At 37.6% G+C, this 13,076-nt stretch overlaps 1 protein-coding gene across 1 annotated transcript in view; it reads right to left on the bottom strand.

Moving 5' to 3' along the window:
* Positions 1-13,076, bottom strand: part of LOC124151046 (multiple epidermal growth factor-like domains protein 10) — a 192,372-nt gene that overhangs the window by 23,604 nt on the left and 155,692 nt on the right. The window lies entirely within an intron of this gene.

Genomic DNA, 13,076 nt, shown 5'->3' with positions numbered 1-13,076 from the left:
TTCTAGTTTCTTACTGACTCTCGAAGATACATTTCATAAAACAATTAATGCGTGTGTGTGTGTGTGTGTTTGTGTGTGTGTGTGTGTGTGTGTTTGTGTGTGTGTGTGTGTGTGTGTGTGTGTGTGTGTGTGTGTGTGTGTGTGTGTCACACCTGCCACATCCTCAACCACTTAACTTACTCACACAATCATCTGACAACATGTTCGCCAACCCTCGTATCACAACGCATGCACGCATGCACGCACGCACGCACACACACACACACATCACATTCTTCTTTCCCCACCATTATGTCTACGTCAGCCATCATGGATCCATGCGCATGCTTTCATACATAATCCATCCTCCCACCATTCCCCAACATCCATCGAACTATAACTATATCCGCCCTCATGTATCGGTATTCGTGCTTTCATACATACATACACCCTCCCTACCATTCCCCTACATCCATCGCAGTATAACTATGACTATAACCGCCTTCGTGCGTCCGCACTTATGTTCACATTGCATTGCATATGCATCGAATTACACGTTTAAAATATCGTAAATATTTTACAACATGTACATATTATATATCAGCAAACAGAGATTATTATAACGCAATAGATTTCATCCGTCAAAACATCACAGAAAGAGGGGCAGCCTGGAATTTTACAATTGCATCTGAATGCACTAAGACGTTCAACTGGTCAGGAGGTGAGAGTTGCGGAAGATTACGGTAAACTTCAGTTACAGATCTCCATTACGAATATCTAAAGTATGAATAAAGATCACAGCTTGCTATGGCGTGTACTTCATGCCTGCAGAATTAGCAATGTCCTTAGCTCTAAATTGTATGTCTAAATGCTTATGTAGACAAAGACCCAAATGTATATAGGCATGACCATATTATATTCAACGCAAATATCACCACATTTAAAAACAAAGCTAGATTGAGTCTTTGAAGGGCATTAAGAACTGATACACACAAGGAAAAATATTTATGGATGTCAACGGAGGAACACTGCGTTTCGGAATATATACTTTCTCCTTCATCAGGTGCATATTATTAAATGCTATGAGGCAGAGAACATATATTTGTACCTGTAAGAACAACAAATTAAAGTAAAAAGATAGCAAAGAAGGGAACGCAACAAGGGAAGCCAACAGATAACTGGCATGGCGCTGATTACCTCGCCTCCCGTTTGCCCATTGTCCATTTCCCATTACCAATCATTCATAAGTTAAGTTTTGGCTTTAATTTGTCCATTGATAATCAACCATCAACGTCTATTATCTCCACCCTAAAAATATGTAGTTTACTGAGAAAGTGGTATCCAAATATAATGTGTGTTACTGTTGACTACTTTCTTAAAGGCATTGTTGGTTCAAAGCTTTCGGTAAATCCAAATATGTGTGCGCGCGTGCGTGCGTGCGTAAATGTGGGCCTGTTGGATGTTACATAAAACATTCATCTTGAGCGGGATGGTAGTTCGAGTTGGATTAGCATGTTAACTGTATGATCTTCTTTAGGCAGAGAATGCCGCGCATGAATGTATTGATGAAATTCCTAGGTACATGGGGCCTTTTCGTCCCCAGGAATACCCACAGTGGAAACTTCAATGGGGATAGGGTGTACACAATGTGCTACCTCGTAGATTGTGTGTCATCAGACCGGACAACGTTGGTCTTTGACTGATTGTGGCGTAAAACACACTTATTCATTTACTTATATCGGAAATTGAATGTTCGTCTTAATTGTTATTGTTGAACATGTAATATATTTTTAAAGAAATAAAACAGTGACATAATAACTACAACTTTATGTGAGCGAGAGTAGCTTTTTTGGAATGAGATGAATAAGTCTTATAAAGTTGTAAGCTTCTTCACAACCGTGTAACTATGAATTGACTTTATTGGGTAATCAAAAAAGAGATAGGACCTAAAATAGCCAAATTTCATACAATTTCACTTGTCCACCATCTTGGATGCAAGGCGAAAACATTTCAGCGCAGTTGAAGCCACTGAGAATGCCCCCTGCAGAGTTGGACGAACATTCTGCGGTGGCGCGGCTATCAGCAGTATTTCCTGTCCAGGTTATTTAGGTCAGTTGTTTGTGTGTGTGTGTGTGTGTGTGTGTGTGTGTGTGTGTGTGCGTGCGTGCGTGCGTGCGTGCGTGCGTGCGTGCGTGCGTGTGTGTGTGTGTGTGTGTGTGCGCGTGCGTGTGTGTGTGTGTGTGCGTGTTTGCGTGCGTGCGTGCGTGCGTGTGGGGGGTGGGGGCGGGTGAGATTAGGGGGATAGATGATAGATTTAGCAACAAGTAAGGTCATCTTGAGTGGGAGGCTATTCGCAGATGGATTAGCATATGAACTATGATTCTCTTTAGGCAGAAAATGAGGATCCACGATGTTCGACCTGGTAGAAGTGTGTTATCAAACCTCACAGCATTGGTTTTTTTGACTGACTGTAGCGTCAAAACAAACTCATTCATTTACTTGAACTGAATATTCATCTTAATTGTTATGGATAGTCACGGAGCCATGATCCAGAGAACAGGGTGTCATTAGAAAGAATTAAACTAAGTAATAATAGGATTACAAGAAAAACGGGATTACACACAAGCCAATAAACTTCGCTCATTAACACCAGAGTAAGTCAGTTCAAGATTGAAAACCGCCCCATAATTATGTATGACATGCTTGTCGGGTATTGCTACATATATATGTGAAAACAAAGTAATTAAAATGAAGAGCAAAACTGATGAAAGTTAACAATAAACGTGTATACGTGTTATATCATCACTGCAAAATTAATGATTGTCTGTCTTTAGTATTAACATTCAAATACGTTATATCTGTATTAGCGATATTGTCTTTGTTCCACCGGTGAGTCAGCGTTAGCCGTACTATCTCGTAGTATAATTGAATTTCTGAAGACATCACGATACAGTTTTTACGATGCATCACGTCTGCACTAGCGCTTGATAACAGCCTTGTGTTTGGGTGTTTCAGTGGTTCAAATCGCTGCTCTTGATATTGTTGATTAAACTTGATACTATGAACAATATAATGTTATGTGAGAGGTTGACTTTAGAACGGTAACATACTAATAGTATATAGGATGACATAAACAGAACAATGAGAAGTTCGTCCAGATTAGTGTATAGGCAACATTTAATAATTAAAATAATTACATTCAACAACTCCCCTTTTAAGTCCATTTTCCTGACTTTTAAGTAAATGCAAGAACAATCGGCCGGAATACAATGTATAGTTCTTGTCCACTTCCATATGACTATATAGCATACAATAAGCTATCGGGTCCCGTTTAGATCGGTTTGGGTGGCAGCCTAGATGGCCACAGAATAGTTTCATCTTGGAATCTCCGATATCACTGGGAATCCTCTTCAATTTAAATGGAGTTACTCGTTACGATTCCGAACCTTCACGTGACTGTGTTTATGAATCATTGTCAAATAGTGGTGACATTAAATCTAGGAAACAATACGCGAAATCGCGCATGCACAGAACGGAAAATTTGGTCAATGCATTAAGTAATCCGCATGCGCAGAACGATTGATTTCAGTACTTCCGCTAAGCGCTTCGAGTGCAGCGTCAAACGCGGGCCTGAAATCTAACACGCGGGGACTGACCAATGAAATCTGAGAAGTAGAAATACCGGTAGACGCTGTTGCTTGATTGACAATGTCAATCAAGAAAGGGAGGAGCTTAACGCTATCGTTCTCTCCCAGTAAATTCCGATGTCAAATAACGACGTTATTTGGACGGAAAAACGATGGTTTGAAAACGTCCAAATAACGTCGTTTTTCCGTCGAATGACCATATACGGAAAAAAACGACGTTTTCGTGTTTGCAGTGATATATCCGTATAATTCCACTCCATCTACATAACGCATGATGTCATCTATGGCTTCGACTTGACTTAACTAAATATCAACATCCATGTAGTTATAACTTGGCACTTTTCCAGCACACCAAGTAATAAATGTAACCAATATTACCACGCCATGTTGAGTGTTTTTCTTCGTCATAACCTGACGAGATTCTGGATTGATGAAACTAAATACACACAATATATATCGTAACGAAACTGCCTTCCTTGTCAACAACAGAATATAGTTTTTTCCCAAATCCCTAATCAAAGCCAATTTTTGTTAATGGAATTTTAAATTAAACTAGTATTACCCCAGAGTATCGCCCATGTCTTACTTACTGCTACTTTCTGCTTACCAACATCGCAAGAATCTTTCACATCTTCACTCACACCATGTATGAGTAGGTTGCCTTACCTACTGAAGGTCTCTACCCTGGGGTCGTTAAAGTATCTCTTGGAGTCCGTGGCATGTTGTATGTACTGTACTAATTTTGACTACTGTACCTTTGACTCTAAAAGGGTTTACTCGTTGATCGGGCAACTGGTGTCATAGGTTTTGGCATATTTTCAGAAACACTGGTGCATTGACAAGTTCACTAGATACCTCATTGGTCAAGATGACACCATTTCCGATAATTAAAAACACAAAAGGCAGTGCAATCAGTCGAAGGATCATATCTTTGACGGGTGACCCTGTCGAATTGAGGTCGTACAACACAATTCGCATGCTCAAATATTCAATTTTCGACACATATGCCTTAAAGTTATTTCTTACTGCTTCATAAATCATGATTTTATTTTCCTCCTCAAAATATAACAACATCTACAACACTCAGATACCGGCTAACCCGGATGCCATACATTAGTCATATGGAAAAGAGATTACATTCAAACTATTTTGCAACTTTTCCTGACTGTCAACGACCTTTTGCACCTTACGCACCAATCAATAACTTTAATATCTAGACTGGGTTATGTATAAATAGAAATCTCTGCAGGTAAAGTTATGACAGAAGCCTTCAAACGTTGCACTTATTATTTAGGAGATAAAGTTTACATGTGTACATTTGTACTGGTGCTATTCAGGTTTTAAATGGAGTTAACGTTTCTATTTTCTATTTCGATAAGTCGAATAATACATTTGTAAGAATTTGGGATGGATGAAACAGTATACTTATCAAGAAAAATATCCGAGCTGTGAAATTTCGTTGTTCTCCATGCTACATGTTTCAATGTGAATATATCAACAAAGATATATAACGTATCTTTTGCAGATGGAATTCTGTCTGCACCTAAATATCTCTTTCCCCTCAATTGAATAAGTATATCAGTAATCTACTTATGAGTTAATTCGTTGATTTAGACAATTTTCCCATGTGATAATGTACATACTAGAGCATTATTACTGTCAAGATGGGACACATATTGTAATCAAGGGTGGCGTAATGTTTGTATGTTTTAATTCGCCCACTCGTGAAATGTCAAGACTATCCATATTTCATCTGTAAACCTTTCAGCGATGGTTGAGACAAATATTTTGAAAACTATGCAAAAGGGGAAAATAAACCTGTTGAACCGGTCATTTTCAAACAATCTGATGATAAACATTATTTCTTATTCATGCAACACTAACGTGGAGACACACATAAGGAAAGCTAAAGCTTTGGATTTTGTTGAGTGAGTAAGGGACAGCTTGGGTTCGTAGCGTGAGGACGTGTTTTTCGAGAGCTCTGATAGCCCTGATAGCTAACCGAGAAATTGAGACACGAACAAGATTGACATGTACAAACTGTAAGTCTACATTCAGACATTGTATAAATATATGCGAAAATCTTATTATTGATGTGCAGTGATGGAGGCGCATTTCGTCCAAAATCATTCACAACATCAGAATGCCAACACGGATTTTCAGCCAGGCCATGTTGTCCAGCCACAGGCCAGTGTTGACAACGCAGAGTGGATTAAAACCTTATTTGATAAAATGAGGCACTTGACTACCATGGTTCATTCCATAAACCAGAGGATGCAGTGTGTTGATAGCATTGACAGTAAATTAACTATGATTGACAATAAGCTGACATCTCTCGACATTACAATGATAGAGACAACACTTCGCGTTGATAAGCTTGAAGCCTGTGTGAGAGAGACTGCATCGGAAAACAAAAAGCTGAAACAACAGGTACGGGAGCTTACAGAACAGAGTACCGATGATCGGGACAGGTTGTCGAGAGATGTAGAAGACGTGTTTTATGACATAGACTCCATATACCAGGAACAGCGAGACCTGAAAGAATCTGTCATTGACCTGAAAACACGCTCTATGAGAGATAATTTACTCTTTCACGGGATCCCAGAAATGCCTGGAGAAGAACCTAAAGAGGTAATTAAAGGTTTCTTAAAGAAAGAAATGAAGTGTGACACAGACATTCACCTCTTACGTGTACATAGGATTGGCCCTCACTTATCTAACAGACCACGTACTATAGTGGCAAAATTTGCAAATCCAGACGAACGGTGGGAAATCCTGACTAACACAAGACAGCTGAGAGAAACGCAATTCGGTGTTAGTGAACAGTTTCCTCAAGAGATTGTGCAGAGACGTAGAGATCTACTCCCCATTTTCAAGGAAGCAAGGAGGCGTGGTTTGAAGTCTAACCTCACAGTAGACAGACTGTATATAGACGGGAGACGTGTGTACCCAGGAGACGACCCGTTTATAGATCTCACCCCACGAGGCCCTCCCCCCAGCAGGAGATCATACGCGAGTGCCGTCGGTCGGTCAGACAACAGACAACCCAACAAGATGGCCAGGACTGAGGACACGGGAGAAAACAGGCCGCGGTAGGAGAATAACGGAGGTCAGCAAACCCGTGAGTCGCCTAACAGTGAAAACGTAACTTCCCACGAGAAACTTAAGATACTGTCTCTTAATGTGTGTGGGATTAGGACAAAGCTGTTGAACCCCGATTTTGTGAACGATGTGTCCAGATACGATATACTGTGTCTGACTGAAACTAAAACGTGTGATTTAGATGCTGTGAAAATCCCAGGATTCTCAGTTCATATGAATAACAGAACTAACGCACTGAACACACGTGTATCTGGCGGGATCATTGTAGCCATCAAAGAGACACTATTTGACAAGGTCAGCGTCATCGAAAAGATGCATGATATTGTTTTATGGTGTAAGATACCAAGTGATTTCCTGCATGTTAACGATGACCTTATCCTAGGAACTGTGTATATACCACCAGAGCAAAGTAGATTTCATTCACCGGAAATATTTACAACACTAGAAAATGATATCATTCGTATGTCAAACTGTTCACAGTACATGTGTATTGTTGGTGATATGAATTGTCGTACTAAAAATCTTCCGGATTTTATCATTTTGGACGAATATTTATGTGACAATGATATTATTGACGAGGAATTATTGTTTTCAAATGTACAACTTCTAGTTGACACCGGTGTAAAGTTAGATAGAATATCAATGGATACTGAAACAAACTGTAACGGGTATAAACTCCTGGATTTATGTAAAAATAACGGGCTGTATATTGTGAATGGAAGATTAGGCAAAGACAAGGGTATTGGTAAACTGACATGCAGAAATGCCAGTGTTGTCGATTATTGTATTGCATCAGCAGAAACATTCCCATTATTAATAGATTTTGAGGTACAGGAGTTTGACCCGATCTCGTCCGATGTACACTGTGGCTTATCGTTAAAGTTAGATTGTACAGCACAACAACTATCTCCAGTTATAGATGATGACAAGGATGAACATGTACATAAAGTTGTAAAAAGATGGGTTCCTGATAAAAGTGAAACATTTTTATGTAATATCGATAAGGTTGCCATTACCCATCAGTGTACAGAATCAGATGCATGTAAAGACCAAATAGAGCGAAATGACATTAACCAAATTGTAAATAAACTCTCTAAGACGCTGGTTACTGCGGCTGAAACTACTCTAGGTACTGTAAGAAGTTCTAGACATTCTGTACATAATTAAGTACAAGCATAAACCCTGGTTTGATGAAAAATGTAAATCATCACGTAGATTTTACCACAAGCGTAAACGTATATATGGAAGGACTAAAGACAGTGATAGCAAAGCTATGTACATTTCAGCTAGTAGAGCTTATAGTAAAACCCTAAAGAAGGCATTTAAGATATATCCAAACAAATTTGTCCAACAACTGAGGGAATGTAAGGAAGGATAGTAACCCTAAGAATTTTTGGGAAATTTTAAAATCATTTGAACCAAAGAAAACAGCAGAAAAAATCAGTATAGACAATTTTTTTCAATTTTTTAAAGATCTTAATCAAAGTTCTGATGATAATGACGATGTTTTTGCCAATAACACAAATTACGATAATCATGATGATATCTTAGATTGTAGGATTACAGAAGAAGAAATTATGTCAGCTGTCCGTGCATTGAAGAACAATAAGGCTTGTGGGTTGGATGGTATTTACAATGAGTACATTAAAAGCTCTATTCATGTTATGATGCCGGTTTACGTAAGGCTTTTTAACCTCGTTTTTGACACTGGAGTTTTACCTGAAGCTTGGCTTGTTGGCAAAATAAAACCAATCTACAAAAACAAAGGAAACCAAGCTGACCCAGACAATTACAGAGGTATTTCTATCCTAAGCTGTTTAGGTAAATTGTTCACTACACTATTGAATAATCGTTTACAAGCTTACTCAGTTCAGACTAATCTGATAAGCGAAGCGCAAGCAGGATTTAGAAAAAAATACTCAACAATTGACAATATGTTTATTCTTAAAGCTCTCATTGATATCGATAGAAACCTTAATAAGAAGTTGTATTGTGTTTTCGTCGATTTTAGCAAAGCTTTCGATACAGTATGGAGGTGTGGTCTGTGGACAAATATGATAAAGTCTAATATCAAAGGAAAATGTTTTAATATCATATATAATATGTATCAAAATATCAAATCTTGTGTTACACATAATAACAAGGTGTCAGGTTTCTTCCAATGTCAAATTGGTGTAAGACAAGGTGAAAATTTGTCACCTTTCCTGTTTGCTTTGTACCTTAATGACCTTGAACAATTTTTATCTGAAAATGACTTTGAAGGACTGCATAATGTAAATAACCTTTTAATAGATTCACTTGAACTGTACATACAACTTTTTCTCATTTTGTATGCCGACGATACTGTTTTAATTGCCGAAAGCCCAGAAGATTTAAGAAAGTGTCTCACTATATTTGAAGAATATTGTACTATCTGGAAACTTAAAGTCAATGTTGACAAAACGAAAGTTGTTATTTTTGCCAAGCGCTCCACAAATAGAGTCTTCAAGTTTATGCTAAATGGCTCGTTTCTTCATGTTGTTAAAGAATATGTTTACCTTGGTATTTTATTTACAAACACTGGTAGATTCTGTAAGGCACTAAAGAGACTGACAGATCAGGCATCAAGAGCAATGTACGCTGTATTTCGTAAAATTAGAATATTAGAAATTCCTATTGACTGTCAACTGAAATTATTTGATCAACTTGTTCAGCCAGTATTGTTATATGGATCTGAGGTGTGGGGTTTTGAAAATGCTGTTGTCATTGAACGTGTACATCTTAAATTTTGTAAATATATTCTCAAGTTAAAACAGTCAACACCCGATTACATGGTATATGGTGAACTAGGGAGGTATCCTCTCAGCATTTTCATTAAGATAAGAATGATTTCATATTGGTGCAAGCTAACATCATCACAAACTAGTCTTTCTAGTATAGTATATAAACTTATGTTTCAAATGTCCATTGCAAATCCAGATTACCATTTTCCACTATTAAAAGAAGTAAAATGCATTCTTCAAAATATAGGCTTTAATTACATTTGGCTGTCTCAAACCTTTATTAGTGCCGCATGGTTGAAACAAAATGTGAAACATGTTCTCATTGATAATTTTCTGCAAAGATGGCGAGAATCAAAGGAAAATTCATCTAAAGGTTACTATTATAACATGTTTAAAGAGTTACCATCTCTAGAACCTTATTTACTAGAACTACCAATCACCTTACGCATCTCTCTTGCTCGTTTTAGAACAGCAAATCATAGATTACCCATTGAAACAGGAAGATGGTATAATATTGTGAGAGAGGAAAGAAAATGTACATTGTGTAAAAATTTTATATGTGATGAAATGCACTTTTTATTAGAATGTCCAAAACTCTCAGAAATTAGAAACAAGTTTTTGCCTCAATACTACTGTATGTATCCTTCTGCCGTAAAATTCTCTCATTTGATGTCCATTACTTATAAGCCAACTCTATTAAAACTGGCAAGTTATATAAGATCATGTATGGAAATGTTCCACTGACATGTTTTCTTCATTGTATCTTATTCCTGTGTCCAATTACATCTCTGTATCACTGCCGTGATTTACGAGAATAAACATCATTCAGTAAGTGAGTTGTGTTTAACGCCGCGTTTAACCGTATTTCAGTTATATCACGGCGTGTCAGCTTAATGTGGCAGGAAAGCACGAAGTTATGCAGGTCTCAGACGTTTACCACTTCGGTGTAACCCACGAGTACGGGTATGCTGCTGACAAACCTAGAAACATAATCGGGGCGAACCTGGATTAGAACCCACAATCATAGGTTTCTGGCGTGCACAAGGGATGCAACTCTGCACAGCAAATCGCGGCGCCTTAGACGACTGGGCCACCCATGCCCCCAATTTTGTTGAGCGCTAGCAATATAATATGTGATATGTGCTTGACTCATCAAGGGGAAATACTCTCTTCATTGTAACTGCAGAATAACTGGATGGTGGTTTAGATTCGAAGCCAGGTATGATTGTCAACATCACAAACATTAAAGAAAATGACATGTAAAGGTAGAGCTGTAACCTTTTTTCAACTATATCTATTTCGAAAAAGCTACAATGCAGGATATACATACTAACACGTTACAAAGTTGACAATCATGTTATAATATAATGACCGGAGAGAACGCTTCATTGTGTGAGTTTGGCTTAATGACCGACCCTATGATAAACATAAAAGTGGATAGCCTTTTCTACCTTATTAATGGGGACGTGTGAAACCACAATTTTGCCGTGAATTAGTATACTTGATTCTGATTGGTCACTCAAAGGTTTCAAATGACAGTAACATCCACTAATTGAAACTGTCCACCTACCCGGCCACATTACCAGGAAGCTAATAAATTAAGAAAGTGCTGCTTTGTCAGTCGGTCGGTAAGCACATTTGAATGTAAGTTGCAACTAACATAAATGTTCAGAGCAAAATATATTGACAAAATTGCATTTGTCATTTCATGTCAAAACAGACGACAGGAATTTACAGGATGACATTCTTTCATCTTATCTAATAAGTTACGTGCATTAAAGGATTAACTATATTCCCATTTTCGAATATACTTTCTAGCAAAACCAACAGCCAAGGGACCCTCGTAAATATCGTTATTTTATACCTCCATCATTTAAATTCAGAACATATTTGGATGAGTGAACACAGTTAATGTTTATTTATTCAGAACGTATTATCTGCACAGTATAGAGATTTACATTTGTAACGCGACTTATGTGGGCATATGGGTGAGTGGAGGTGAAGGTCAAATCTGTGAAATTGACCTCAGAACATCATTGTTCACAATGTCTGTATTTATGATTTGGATTCCACAAGATTTTCTTTTCATTTTGGGTGGCCTCTGTTGAAGGTCAAGGTCCCATGTATCCCAACATCAAACAACAGTCAATGAGAAAGCAGTTTCAATGAGTCAGATATTATATTCAGGTATGTCATCACCTGTCATATGAAATAGTGTTCGAGTACATGACAAGAATACTAATGTGCGCTGTCAGGCAACTCAACAACCTCTTTATGCAAATTGTGTGTGGCGGGTGCTACCGGTTGGGCAGGACATGCTTACCCTTTTCGCGAATACCATGTGTCGAAACTGGCTTTGACGTTTTATATTTACCGTTATACCATTATGTACCAGATCATATGCCCCCTTGTATCATACTACAACTGATAACTCATTCGAAATTGACAAACTAAAAAAAATAGCTAATGATTAAAAACTACCCAAAAGTTTACATATGATTTTATATATTTGTTTGGGGCTTGCAGCAGACTGGTGAACAAGAGAAGGGGGACAGTTTGGCAGGAAAAATTGTTTTTAATGTAGGTAAACACACTCGTTATGCTGTAACGTATGATATGAAAAGTGAAAATCCTTTATACTCGAAGTATTTTTAATAAGCATGAATGGGATAATACATTTCAGGCTGTCAATGTTGATATATGATAAAGTGATATCGTTGAATGCTTATTTGTGGCGATTGTCACTGACCGTAAATGATTGACTTCAGTCTGAAAGTGTAACAACAAAATAGATAGTTTATTTTACGTTTAATGAGGTTTTTTTTCTGATATCGAACGTCTACAATTCTAAAAGGTTTTCGCCAGCCATTGTGATATTCATCAATGTATAGACGATCGATGTTTTCATTTGCAAGGTTTTCTGCGCGAAGAGGCTTGTTCAATTTGAGGTGTGAAATACAACTTGGCACCTGATTTTAATCTTATTTGGACCAATTACTGTCAGTGTAAAATATGGTTTGTTGCCTGTAAAACAATAAGTTTACCAAGTGATCTACCTAAGAATTAAGCGTAAATAAAGAAATAACAAAGAAATGTTATTAACAATGTTTCTATAAAATTCAGTAGGTTAACCAATCAATACAAATCACTGCAAAGTGTGGATGTTCAAATTTTAAATTAAAAGGCAGTACAATTACAATTGCAGTAGAAAATACAATAGCAGGTTATAGCAATAAAGTCAGTGATAGTAACATTCACCTAACAACAACTGTGGTCAAGCTTTCAAAATAGTCCTTGGCTGGACATCTAGGATGAAGACACGATCTTCACACAACTGCTAGTCTTGATGCAATTTGAGAGAGAGTCATGCTTTAACTTATAAAGTGTAAATACCTTCTAGAAAGTTTCATACCATGCTGGATTAGTCCATGCAGTTCTAGACGATTCCATATTACACTTGACTCAAAAAGCATCCAAATATAGTAACTTCCACACCACCTCTTACACTAAATGGTAATACATTCCTGACAACTAATTATTGTTGAAACACAATGTGTTGAACTTCTACTTAATCTTAATAGAAACA

The sequence above is a fragment of the Haliotis rufescens genome, unplaced genomic scaffold, assembly GCF_023055435.1.
Source record: "Haliotis rufescens isolate VD_foot unplaced genomic scaffold, xgHalRufe1.0.p SCAF_2, whole genome shotgun sequence".
In the NCBI taxonomy this organism is placed as follows: Eukaryota; Metazoa; Mollusca; class Gastropoda; order Lepetellida; family Haliotidae; genus Haliotis; species Haliotis rufescens.
The sequence above is the reverse complement of the archived record's forward strand: the minus strand, read 5'-3'. Positions and strand labels throughout refer to the sequence as shown.